Source organism: Pseudorca crassidens, chromosome 9 (assembly GCF_039906515.1).
Source record: "Pseudorca crassidens isolate mPseCra1 chromosome 9, mPseCra1.hap1, whole genome shotgun sequence".
Lineage (NCBI taxonomy): Eukaryota > Metazoa > Chordata > Mammalia > Artiodactyla > Delphinidae > Pseudorca > Pseudorca crassidens.
The window spans coordinates 70,889,445-70,903,038 of record NC_090304.1 but is presented as its reverse complement, the minus strand read 5'-3'; the positions used below and the strand labels follow the sequence as shown (position 1 = coordinate 70,903,038).

The window sequence follows — 13,594 nt, the reverse complement described above, 5'->3', positions numbered from 1 at the left end:
AAATAGCTTAAGATCACACAGCTAATAAATGTAGGGCTGAGATTTAAATCTAATTCTATCTGAATCCAAATCTCGTTCTTTCCACATGATCACACTGCCTCCCATGAACTGAGGCATGTACTGACTTGCAGCTTAAAACAGTCTCAAATCCTAATGCATCTTTGAACAGAGACTATACAGAAAAGAAGGGCAAAGTCCAAAGTAGAATTTGAGCTAGATCTCAAGTTGGTGACTGGCCCAGATGGGGCGAACACCCAGAGGAGAGCTTTCCCTTGGAGAGAGACATTTCAGGTGGTTACAGGGATTCATATTAAACAATGAGCAGTAAATATGGGTGACTCACTGACCAAGTTCTTATGAATATTGAAAAGTAAATGGTTTCCAGTTGGTCCAGATAAAATCTGTAATAGATGATAGACAGAGAGACAGAGAACGGGTGACCTCTGGGATTCTCGGTATTGATTCAGTTAGGTCTAATGTGTCCATCAACTAAAAACTTGTTTAACAGTAATTTCCCACAGGAAGTTTTTCTATTTTGGGGTTTTTTCTCCAAATCATATTTATTATTTTTTCTCTGATTATTTAAAAGAAACTATAGGAAAACTAAAAAGTACTAAACAACACAATGAAAAAAATATATATATATAATTAATATAGTATATGTATTTGTGAATATAGCTGCTTTGTTTCTTTAAGATAAATTCTTAGATGTGAACTTTTTGGACGTAAAGTGTGGGTCATATTTTAAACACTTGGTAAAAACCTACAAATTCCCTTGTTGAATGGCCAGAGGACATGAATTTTAAAATGACAGACTGGAAATGCAAATAGCTAATAAGCCCAGGACTTTATTAGTAATTAAATTAACTTAAGGGACATATCATTTTTAACTATTGAAATAGAAGCTTTTCATTCATGTGATTTTTTTTTTTTTTTGACTTCAGGACAGGTTTAATTGCTCCAGTTAAGGATAGAGAGATAGCACCTAGAGTAGTGCTCCCAGCCTTGAGGTTTCAGTAGAACACTGACTTTCATTAAGGAAAATAGACCAAATATTGCTAATACAGAGCCACTGTGTTTTTCAGGCAAGTCAATTAGGAAAGCTCCTCCTTGAAAACGATTGAATAGTTCTCAGAAAAAAGAGAAGCCGTTGTTCCTCTGAACCACCCATGGACATTCCAGAGAAGAGGCAGATAGAGAGTTAGGTTCTAGAAGAGACGGCAGCAAGGAGCTAGGCCCTTACGCAGGTGGCGGTGGCCAGCAGAGAGGGTGCAATGAGCCCTAGGCCTCCCTGGTCCTAGGAGAACGCTCTGGACCAGAGGTCTGCGAGAAGAGGCTGGGTAATGCCAGCAGTCTTCACAGACAGACAGGCCTCCTCTGGACTGTAGCGCAGCTAAGGCTCCTCTTCCTCATACCAGCACTGTTCACTGAAGTCAAGGGAAAAGGCTGCAATCTCTCTAGTGGCTGAAACCACAGTCTGAGCCATGGGTTGTGTTACAGGTGTTGGTGAGGCCAAAACTCCCACGAATTGAATCTGGGGCCATGTGGCATGCTCAAAACACTCGGGTGGGTCCCATCCCTCTGGGTCCTCCAGATCTGGATGGCATCCTTGTGGGAGAATTTAGGCTCAGACTGGCCCACTGGCCATGAACTCCACCAGCTGCTGAGAGAAGAAATGCCCTCCACGTTCTTGGTACGACTTCAGGCAATCTTCGTTTCTCCACAGAAATTCTCTCATTCGTACAGTGAGGAACTTGTTGCTCTGAATCTGCTGATGAACAGCCTCCAGAATCAGTGGGTGAACAACTGCAGGCTTGATCGGGGCCAGAGTGAGGTGGAGAGCATGACGGCTCCGCAAGATCGAGGTCATCTGTCTCCTGCCATCAGAGAGCCTGATAAGAGACCCATCAGGGCTGCACTCCCCACCCTTCCTACTCTGGAGCCCTCATTCATTCGATATTGAGTGCCAGCGGTGCATCGGACACTGAGCAAAGGCAAAAAACAAAAAACAAAAACAAACAAAAAGCAAAAAAACCCCAAATAAAAACAACCCACCATAGACATGACCTCATGGGACATTTAGTCTAAAATACGTATACCATTTATTGAATTCTGTTTGCCAGGACTGTGCTAAGCACTTTATAAACATTACATCTAATCACCACAAAACTCTGTGGTAGTTATTGTTACCGACTGAATGAGGAAACAGATGTTCAGAGACTGACTCACATGTCACATGGCTACACAGGCTGAGGATTGAATCTCAACCTTGACTGACTCCAAAGAGCTCACCATCAGCTTCTGGATGAAGAGGATTCTTTCAGAATGCATTTCAAAAAATCAGTTCAGGGCTTCCCTGGTGGCGCAGTGGTTGAGAGTCCGCCTGCCGATGCAGGGGACACGAGTTCGTGCCCCGGTCTGGGAAGATCCCACATACCACGGAGCGGCTGGGTCCATGAGCCAAGGCCGCTGAGCCTGCACGTCCGGAGCCTGTGCTCCGCAGCGGGAGAGGCCACAACAGTGAGAGGCCCGTGTACCGCAAAAAAAAAAAAAAAAAATCAATTCAATGACTGGGTGTTGGTTAGGGTGCAGGGAAGTGGTGTTCTCATGTTGCTCGTGGCAATATAAATGGATATATCTTTCCTGCAAAGCAATCTGGCAAGATTATCATAAGCCTTAAAGAGTTTTCATCTTTACCTGAAATTCCATTTTTTGCATTCTACCCCAAGGAGAGAATCAGAAATGTGATCAAAGATTTATGTACAGACATACCTCAGAAACATTGCAGATTCAGCTCCAGACCACTGCAATAAAACTAATATAATAAAGTGAGTCACATGAATTTTTTTGTTTTCCCAGTGCACGTAAAAGTTATGTTTACACTATACTGTGATCTATTAAGTGTGCAATAGCATTATGTCTAAAAAAGAGTACATTCCTTCATTTTAAAATACTTTATTGTTAAAATATGCTAACCATCATCGGCACCTTCAGCAAGTCATTAATCTTTTTTCTGGTGGAGGGTCTTGCCTCGATGTTGAAGGCTGCTGACTGATCAGGTGGTGGTTGCAGAAGGGTGGGGTGACTGTGGTAATTTCTTAAAATAAGACGACAGTGAATTTTGCCCCATCGATTGACTCTTCCTTTCAGGAACAATTTCTTTTTAGCATGCAGTACTGTTTGATAGCATTTAGCCCACATAGAAGTTCTTTCAAAATTAGAGTCAACCTTTTCAAACCCTGATGCTGCTTTATCAGTTAAGCTGATTTAATATTCTAAATCCTTTGTTGTCATTTCAACAATCTTTCCAGCATCCTCACTGGAAGCAGATTCCATCTCAAAACACTTTCTTTGCTCACCCATAGGAAGCAGCTCCTCATCCGTTAAAGTTGTATCATGAGATTGCAGCAGTTCAGTCACATCTTCAGGCTCCACTTCTAGTTGTCTTGCTATTTCCAACACATCTGTGGTTACATCTGCCACCGAAGTCCTGAATCCCTCAAAGTCATCCATGAAGGTTGGAAACAACTTCTTCCAAACTCCTGTTAATGTTGATATTTTGGCTTCTTCCCATGCATCATGAATGTTCTCAATGGCATCTAGGATGGTGTATCCTTTCCAGAAGGTTTTCAACTGACTTTGCCCAGATCCATCAGAGGAATCACTATCTATGCCAGCTGTAGTTTTACAAAATGTGTTTCTTAAGTAATAAGACTTGAAAGTCGAAATTACTCCTTGATCCATGGGCTGCAGAACGGATGTTGTGTTAGCAGCATGAAAACAACACTTATCTCTTTGTACATCTTCGTCAGAGCTCTTGAGTGGCCAGTGTGCATTGTCAATAAGCAGTAATCTTTTTTTCTAAGCAGTAGGTCTCAACAGTAGGCTTAAAACATTCAGTAAACCATGTTGTAAACAAATGTGCTGTCATCCAGGCCTTGTTCTCCCATTTCTAGAGCACAGGCAGAGTAGATTTAGCATAATTCTTAAGGGCTCTAGGATTTTTGGAATGGTAGATGAGCACTGGCTTCGCCTTCAAGTCACCAGCTGCATTAGCGCCTAACAGAGAGTCAGCCTGTCCTTTGAAGCTTTAAAGCCAGGCATTGACTTCTCCTCTCTAGCTATGAAAGCCCTAGATGGCATCTTCTTCCAATATTAGGCTGTTTCATCTCCATTGAAAATCTGCTATTTAGTGGAGCCGCCTTCAGTAATTATCTCAGCTAGATCTTATGGATAACTTGCTGCTGCTTCTACATCAGCACTTGCTGCTTCACCTTGCACTTTTATATTATGGAGATGACTTCTTTCCTTAAACCTCATGAACCAACCTCTGCTATCAAACTTTTCTTCTACAGCTTCCTCACATCTCTCAGCCTTCAGAGAATGGAAAAGAGTTAGACCTTGCTCTGGATTAGGCTTTGGCTTAAGAGAATGTGGGAGCTGGTTTGATCTTCTATCCAGACCACTAAAACATTCTCCATATCAGCAATAGGCTGTTTCTCTTATCATCTGTGTGTTCACTGGAGTAGCACATTTAATTTCCTTCAAGAACTTTTCCTTTGCAGTCGCCACCTAGCTAACAGTTTGGTGCAGGAGGCCTAGCTTTCAGCCTATCTTGGCTTTCAACATGCCTCCCTCACTAAGCTTAATTATTTCTAGCTTTTAATTTAAAGAAAGACGTGTGACTCTTCCCGCACTTGAACACTTAGAGGCCACTTTAGGGTTATTAATTGGCCTAATTTCAATATTGTTGTATCTCAGGAAATAGGGAGGCCTGAGGAGAGGCAGAAAGATGGGGAATGGCTGGTTGGTGGAGCAGTCAGAACATGCATATTTATCAATAAAGTTTGCCATCTTATGTGGGCATGGTTTGAAGCACCCCAAAACAATGACAATAGTAACATCAAAGATCACTGATCACAGATCACCATAACACGTGTAATAACAATGAAAAAGTTTGAAATGTTGTGAGAGTTACCAAAATGTAACACAGAGACAGAAAGTGAGCAAATGTTATTGGAAAAACCGCGCCGATAGACTTGCTTGACACAGCATTGCTACAAACCTTCAGTTTGTAAAAAACACAGTATCTGCAAAGTGCGATAAATGAAATGCAATAAAATGAGGTATGCTTGTATAACAGCTTGAATATTTGATAATAAAAAATGAATATATATATAATATACTCTAACAATACATATTATTATAATTTATAATAATATATGTAAATATATAGAGAGTATATATATACAATTATATATTATTTAATGTATCAAATTAAATGACATAATGATATAATGTCTGGAATTTGCTCCAAAATAATCTGGACCAGGGGAGGAGAAATAGATTGAAGCTGGGTGATGGATACATTTAAGTTTATTATATCATATTTCTGTATAAAAAGGCTTAAGATATTTATAATGAAAGATGATTCCATCAAGCATTATTTATTACAGTGAAAAATATGCCATGAGACAAAATATACAGCCGTTAAAAGGGATGTTTTTGAGAAAAATTTAGTAACATGGAAAATGCTCTCAGAATGATGTAATCAGGGCACAAAACTGATAAAGTTTCATTTCAACTATGTAAAAAATGTAAAGGAAACGCACCAAAATGTTAATAGCAGGATTATGGTGATATTTATTTTCTTATTTATGTTCTTTTGTATTATTTTACGAATACTATTTATACTCAGAAAAAAAAAAGTAATGTACTGAAGAAAAAAGTCATTCTTTACCTCTAACAGGTCCCTTACTATTGTCACTGTCGGAGATGGGTCACTGGTCTGATTAGCCATCTGAGCCCATGTGACCTGTGTGGTAGTTTTTGGTTATATGTAAAGGAGCTTGTTGGAGAGGAAATAAAACAGCTGGCTTTGTCATTTATACCCTATGTTTCTGCAGGACACAGCCAGTTGTGTTTATGAGAGATATTTCCATTGTCAAGGAGTGACGCTCAAATTAAGAGCTCTGCTTAGTTCTATAAGTGTTTTGGAATTTTTTGTCATTAGAAACATTCCATTGATATTTTCATATATACATTCATTAAGTATTTAGTAAGAGCCTGCTCTGTGCCAGGCACCATGCTAGGTTTGGTTTAAAATATGAAAAGAGCAGAGTGCCCGCACTGAAGGAAGTTCAGTCTAATAGGAGAAACTGGTGGAGACAGTTATATCGTATAGAAAAGGCTGAGGTAGAGGTAAGCTCAGGACGAACCGACAAACCCAGAAGTCACTTGCTGCTAAGATCTTTCACTTAGCAATTAAACTTTTGGTATAGTATAAATGGTATGGTCTTTTTCATCACACAATTTAGATTAGATATTATTACTCTGCCCTTAATTTCAGGCTTTTATGATATTCCTAATGTGACTTTTTTAAATTGTCTGACTGGTTGGCCAGGATCTGACCTTTACATTCCAATCTTACATGTTTACTCCACTGCAAATAGTATTTTTTTCCTCAGAGAAGTATGATCATCATATTTCAAACACCACAACCTTCCTTGGTTCCCTTGCCTGCAAGCTGAATTTTTGACTGTAATTTGTCTTTATTATAGCATGAACTTTATAAAATAGAAGTCAGGGTAAAATTAATATGAGAAAATGTGGCGTTTTTTATTCTGGCACTCAAAACCAATGGCTTCAATTTGTAATTCAAAAAAAAAAAAAAAACTCTTACGGAAGCATTTTTCAAAAGAGTGTAAGATCAGCGAAAGCTATTGCTTATATCCTGCGAAAATGAGCTGCAGATCTGGTGATGCTTTCTAGAAATAGCATTAACAAAATTTTTATTTGGTATTGCTATAAAAAAAACCCACTAATCATCATTCCTCCCTCTATAAAATGCAATATTAATCAAATGGCTTAAATATCATGCTTAATTATCCTCTTTCACTTTCTGAGGATCTGATTTGAAACAAAGCACACAGCAGAAACTAAAGAGGAGGAAAAAATCGCTCAAGAGCAATTAAGAGCATAGAATTAGAGCTGGTGCTAAGAAACATGACTCAACCCGTAGGATTACAGAAAATCTCCTTGTAACATTAGTTCCATGGCTGTACCCATAGAACTATATTTTCTTCTCTTTGCCTCCTCAGAGATTGACTGAAGAAATCATTTTAAGTGGTTAACCAGCAATGGAACCAGAAAATACAGTTATTTTCTCAGAAGGCAGATTTTACGTTGAGTTTAGAGGATGCAGTTTGTATAATTTTAAATGATTAAAATGTAGATATGTCCCTGGACCCTACTAGATAGAAAAAGGAGTATTCAGAAAAATTAAGATTTGCATCCTGGGTTGTCTAATTCCATGTTCAAAGCCTCTGTCACAGTCCTGGCCATTTCCCCTGTCTGGGTACTGGGCTAGGCTCTAGGAGGTAAGAAGATAAGAACAAGATCAATCTTAGCCTGGAAGAGCTGACAGTTTATTTGGAAAGACAGATAAATTGCAAACTGACTACCACAAGGGAAAGGTAACCTCAGAGAACAGCTCACATGGTATGGGAGCAGTTTTATTTATTTATTTTTTCAATCAGATTTTTGCTAGTTTATTTTTTTTTGGTCACTGAAATCATTAAAACAATTTTTTAAACATCTTTATTGGAGTATAATTGCTTTACAATGGTGTGTTAGTTTCTGCTCTATAACAAAGTGAATCAGCTATACACATACATATATCCCCATATCTCCTCCCTCTTGTGTCTCCCTCCCACCCTCCCTATCCCACCCCTCTAGGTGGTCACAAAGCACCGAGCTGATCTCCCTGTGCTATGCTGCTGCTTCCCACCAGCTATCTATTTTGCATTTGGTAGTGTATATATGTCCATGCCACTCTCTCACTTCGTCCCAGCTTACCCTTCCCCCTCCCCTTAAATGAGAGATTTGGGGGCACTGACTCTGCTTGTTCTGGGATTGTGGCCACCAAGGGTGTCTGAGAATATTCACAGGAGAGACAGCAATTGAGCTGGGTCTTGAAGAAGGAAGAGGAGCCTTTCTGGCCTGGGGGGTGGGAGAGAGGATGAGTCTAGACAGAGAAATAACAGCATCTTCAAATAGATAGCACCATAAAATTGCTGGGCTGTGACAAGACCCCAAGATTCTAACCCTAGCAAACAGGTGAACAAGAAAAGGGGCTAATATAAGAAAATGAGGGAAGAATGGGATATGGTGAGTTTAGTTTGTAGCTGGTTGAATTTTAAGTATTCCAGGTGGAAATGTCCAACCGACAGTTGAATATATAACGTTGATCTGGAGCATTCAAAGAGGTAGTAAGTAGGGGTACAATTTGGAGTGATTGGTGAGTGATGATGGTTCAACCAGTAGAGACAGCTGAGATCACCCAGGGGAACATTTAATTCAAGAGGAGGAGATAGTGAAGGATGGCACCCTAGATCACCAACACTAACGAGCAGTCCTGTGGGGGTTACAACAAATGCTACTATTTATCTACATCATGGGTTAAATGGGCTGTTATGAGTTGGTCCAATACCCATGCCACCATTTATAAAGATTCCTATGTAAAAGTGCAGAGTGAGTTCAAGCAACTTACAAATAAATTGGACCACAACCTGTAAGTTGCTTGTGTGTACTTCCTTGTACTTATCCTAAATATACCATTTTACCCCATGGCTCCAGTGTCCTGGAACTTGGAAAGGAATTCCAGCCAACCATTTCCTGGAAACTAATGACCTGCCCACATACTTTATGTCTGTATTCCATTTGACACTATCTTCAGCCATAGCTTATATTTTAGCCCTACTTGGTTCATTTGTAGCTCAAGAAAGATGACATCCAACTTTTGCCATTAAAACAATCTCCGTGTGACTGTCATGTACTGGCCGTGGTGCTACGGGCCCTTTTTTCCCTCTGCCACTGTGATTGTCACCAGAGAAGGACTGTGGGAGTGGCGACTTTTTAAATCAAGTAGGGCTTTTCAGGAAACAATATTGGTGTTCAGTGAGCAATTGCTTGTGGTGCCAGGAATCTTGGTGTGGTGAGACTCTCAGAAACACCTTTCTAAGACCTCTGTGTGATACTGTTATTCTATAATTCTTTGTCTAGTTTTTATTAAAAATACTCGTGAAATGATCTGCTTTTTTAATTTTTTGTTTCAAGTCCATTTGAAAGAGTTAAACACTAAACTCTGCTCTCTGGTTTCTTTAACATGTATGACTATTATTAGGGACAGAAATATAATTACTATTGGCACTGAAGGGGTTCAGAATGAGCATCCCTGAGATATGCCACTTTGGCTTATGGACTAGTTTGAGCTGAAGTCAATTCAGGCCCCAAAGATTCAGGAAGAGCTGTTGCTGTTACTGTTGTTTTACCTCCCCCTGAACTGCCTAAAAGAATTTAGATGGAGGGTCTGGTCCAGGAAGAGAATTATCACCAGAGATAACTACAGAGAGTGTGGGCTACACGTGGAAACCTGGGGGAATCCAGCAGGACCTATCTGTTCAAAATCCTCTCTGTTCCACTCTCTCTGCACGGCGTGGTAAACATTTGTTCACCAGACATTGGCTCTTCCCATTTTCCTGTGAATTGTCTTCCTTCCCTTTGAAGCCACAGACCCCTACTGCCTTCTTCTTAGCTCAGAATACGGCATCTCAGCCTCAACTGCCTGACTTTCAGGGAGCCTCTCACTGTCTGTTGGGATCCCATACGTATGTAATTAAATTTGTTTTTCTTTTGTTAATCTGCCTTTTGTTAATTTAGTTACTAGGCCAGCCGAAAGAACCTAAATGGGTAGAAGAAAATTTTTTCTCCCCAACAGCACATACTGACTATACACAGTGTCTTTGGTTCTGTTCAGAAGGCACAAAAGAAGGAGCTGCTTCGTTCTGGAACCTCTGTGTCTTCCCAAATCTCTTTAGTTACTGCAGTAGTAATGCTACAGAACTGAGGAAGCCTCTGAGGGAGGACTTCTCTTAATAAATTAGTCTTAATGTGAGGGGGTGAGGGGTGAGAGATGTTCTTTCATGAAGCACTAGGCTGTTCCAGGAGTTCAGGGTAAGTCGCGGATGGTGGTGCTTGGCTGGAAACTCAGGAGGCCCAGGCCTGGCTGAGCAGAGAGCCAAATGCCTGGAGAAGAAGAAGAAGATTCTAGAATTTATACCTACCTTTGTATACTGTGAGTACCCCTGACCCCTTCAGGGCATACCAGTCCAACTTCCACCTCCAATCTGAGGGCCTTCTCTGGCCTCTGGAGCCCCCTTCAGCTGCCTACTTGGCAAGCAGGAAGTGAAGGAGAATTGCCACATCCCTGGGAGCAGCGTTCAACCAGTGATTGACAGGAGGTGGTATGTAGATAGCCCAGCTCCCTCACCTGGCTTGGACAGCTGACGTGTATGCTTTATACTGGCTTTCCCAGCAGGATTAAGCTCAGTGGCCCACCGTGGTAGCTGGTCTGACAGTACGTTCTTTGTCAGCCACCTTCCCTTCCTTGTCTCACTTTTCCTCTTTCCCCACTCATGTTTGCTTTCACTTCCCCAATAATCCCTTGCACTGGAAACTTTGGCTCAGGATTTACTTCTGTGGAAAGGTGAGAACTAAAATATGTCACCTTGTCTTTCAGAGAGAAAGTTTCAAGCCCCTGGCACAAATGCCCTCACACCTACAAGGTGGGCATGGTGAGCAGGAAATCAACGTGAAGGCATGAGGTGCTCCGGATTAGTGTGATGTCCAGAGCCCCAAGCAGGGTACTTAGACGACAGAGCTTGGAAGGACGCTGCTTACCCTGGGTTTCTTTCTCTGCGCTTGATGCTGAGTAGCCCTCTTCTGCCCATACATTCTTTCTCAACACTGGGATTAGTTCAACTAACAAGGGTTCCGTTTTCTAAATCACCATCACATTCCAGACTTGCTTCCCTGAGATGCTGCCAAGTCACCCTGATGGAGCATCCTGTCCACCCAATGTCTTGAGTTACATGTTCACGGGCAGTATCTTGGTTTCTTTCCTGTAGCTAAATATCTATTATTTCATGCGCCTGGCACCCTTGTCCCTTCTCCTAGGATCAGTCACACAATCCTCTATTCCAACCACATGATTCTGTGAGACCCACCAGGTCCAGCAGTAGAATCGAAGGACATCTGCTCATCACCTTCTCCTCCCAGACACAGCTGTTTAACAAAGGAATGTAAGGTGATGAACTGGAGACAAGAGTGGACGTCTTTGAACTTCTGATAATGGAGAAAGGTAGGCTAAAAGCTCTGGGAGGGGCTGAGGTCCAAGGAGGATCTTGGGTGTTTTTTAGTGTTTGACTTCGAACACACCGAGAACTTGGCAATCATCCCTGCTTCCTCCCTCCAATCTCTGTCACCCTGCTCCTCCCGTTGTCGACACCTGGATCCAAGTCTCCCCTCTGTTCCTGGATCACTTGAACAGCCTTCAAACCTCCTGCCTCAAGCCCCAGAACCTCTATTCTCCCGTTGCTAGACTGTTCTTTCTAAAATGCAGAGCTGATCTTCTCAGTCTCTACTTATAGCCCTTCTGTGAATTCCTGTTGCTCTCTGGAAATCATTCAAATCTTGATGAGGATTTCAAAACGGATGAGACACTTCTTGTTTGTGTCCCTGTCTACCTCCCCAGCCCTCTCTCTCCACTCAACTCTTTGAACAAAAAAACATGTGTTGCCTGCCATTTCCACAAACAAAGACTGTTGCCCGCCATCAAGCCATCTGCCACTGCAGTGCACCCTGAGGAGAATTCAGGATGGAGAAAAACAGGACACTGGCCCTAGATAGTTAAGATGTATGTCAAAGGAATGATTTCAATGAGCCCAGACTCTTGCATCTTCCCATACATAGAAAAACACTAAATTCATTAACTTGAGATGTGTGGTTTTTTTTATTAGCAGTCATCTTTTGGTGTTTGTTTGTTTTTATTTTAACAAAAACTTCTCTATATTGTGGATCCTCCCTTACCTCTCTGGAACAGTTCCTCAGAGCGATCTGAGAGGCTATCTCCTGGGCTACAATCTTCAGTGTGGTCCCTGAATAAAACATAACTGGCAACTTCTAGGGTGTACGTTTTTCTTCAGTTGACAGCTCTTTGCGTAACACGCTCTAGCTCTTTCCACTCCTGTAGTTGTCGAATGAGCTGTACTCACATTCATCTCGGTAACTTTGCATGTGCCATGATTCCCTCCTTATGGAATTCGCCATCTTCTTCCCTCTGCCTCCTCCTCTGGGACCTAATATCTCTTGCTGGTCCCTTAGGACTGAGCTGAAGTGTCACTTTCTCTGGGAAGACTTCCCTGATTCCCTCTCACCTAGATAAGTGCACCTGGTACTTTAGTATGGTGACACTTATCAAACCATTTTCTAATTGCTTATTGACCTGTGTCCCTGGAGCTCAACGGGGTATAGAAGCTGATGTCTAACTTTCCTGGAAAATTTCCAAAGTGAAAGGTGGCTAGGCTTCCCCTCAAGGCCCAGTGAGAAAAGAGGACTTTGGTGGGAGGGGTCTGTTCTCCAGGGTTTAGGTGGGACAAAGGTGCAGGATTTCTCCTGAACCAAGTACCTCAGAAGGTACCTGGGCTTGAGTCATTTGATGGAGTCCCAGTCTAAGGGCACTGCTCAGCAGGGTGTGATGACAAGAAAGAGTCTACATGGGGTTTGCCAATAGGACGGGTGAGGGGGCAGTTATAAGCAGTCGACCAGTTACTGTATATAGCACCTGAGAGTAAAGTGGTGGGAGATCCCTACCCAGGTCTCTGAAAACCTCACTTACAGGAAAAAGGAAAACTTTCCACCAGGGCCAGAAAAGTTAAATAAACTTGCTCAGGATTTCACAGCGAGGATGTGATAAAACTGGAATTTGACTCTGATTCCATGGGATCTGGTGAGACGGATGGCAGGCCAGGGGTGACTGGGAGAGACATCACAGTGGGGAGTGAAAGAACAGGTCAGCAAGATATCAAGATTTCCTGGAGGAGCAGGTGGGGAACAGAAAACAACATGGGTATCATCCCTTACAGATACAGCTTGAAAAACTCCCAGGGCAGAAAACTCAGGTACCCAGGAAGTGGGCACAGAGCTACTGATCTCCTTTGATTCCTGGATCACGTCAGGAGAACTGCTTTGAAGTGTTTCCTTGAAACACTAAGCCCCCACCCCACCCCCCGCAACACACACACATATTGAGTCTTAGTGAAGGGAAGGAAACAAAACCTGGCCAGCCTCCCAGGACATCTGAAGTCTGATCACTGAAGGCGCTTGGAGAAAGCCTACATCGATTGCCTTGTTCACCTTGTGCCAGAACTGCCAGGCCCCAGTGACCCACCTCAACCTGAAACCTGCCAAGCCTGACGCTCAGACTGGACCAGAGTCTCCCCGCGCGGAACAAGGGGTTGCCTGGAGCGGGGCGGCCCCAGTCCCTGCCGCGCGCCCCTCGAAACCCCAACCGCCCCGGGGCGCCTTCCGCCGGCTCCCTTTCCGATGGCGAGGCTTAAGCAGAAAGCAGGCGGATGAGTGTTTTTAGGGAAACAGCCTTGACGCCTGGCTGGAGTTTTATTTCTAGAGCGAGAGCGGGCTGGGGCCGGGGGTGGGGAAGCCCGCCGAGCCGGAGCGCGTCACGGTCGCCCGGAGA

General features: G+C 42.6%; 1 pseudogene; it reads right to left on the bottom strand.

Annotated features, from left to right (window-relative positions):
- Positions 1 to 1,393: 1,393 nt before the first annotated feature.
- On the bottom strand, positions 1,394 to 3,744 carry LOC137231153 (thioredoxin domain-containing protein 3 homolog; annotated as a pseudogene).
- Between the last annotated feature and the right edge of the window lie 9,850 nt (positions 3,745 to 13,594).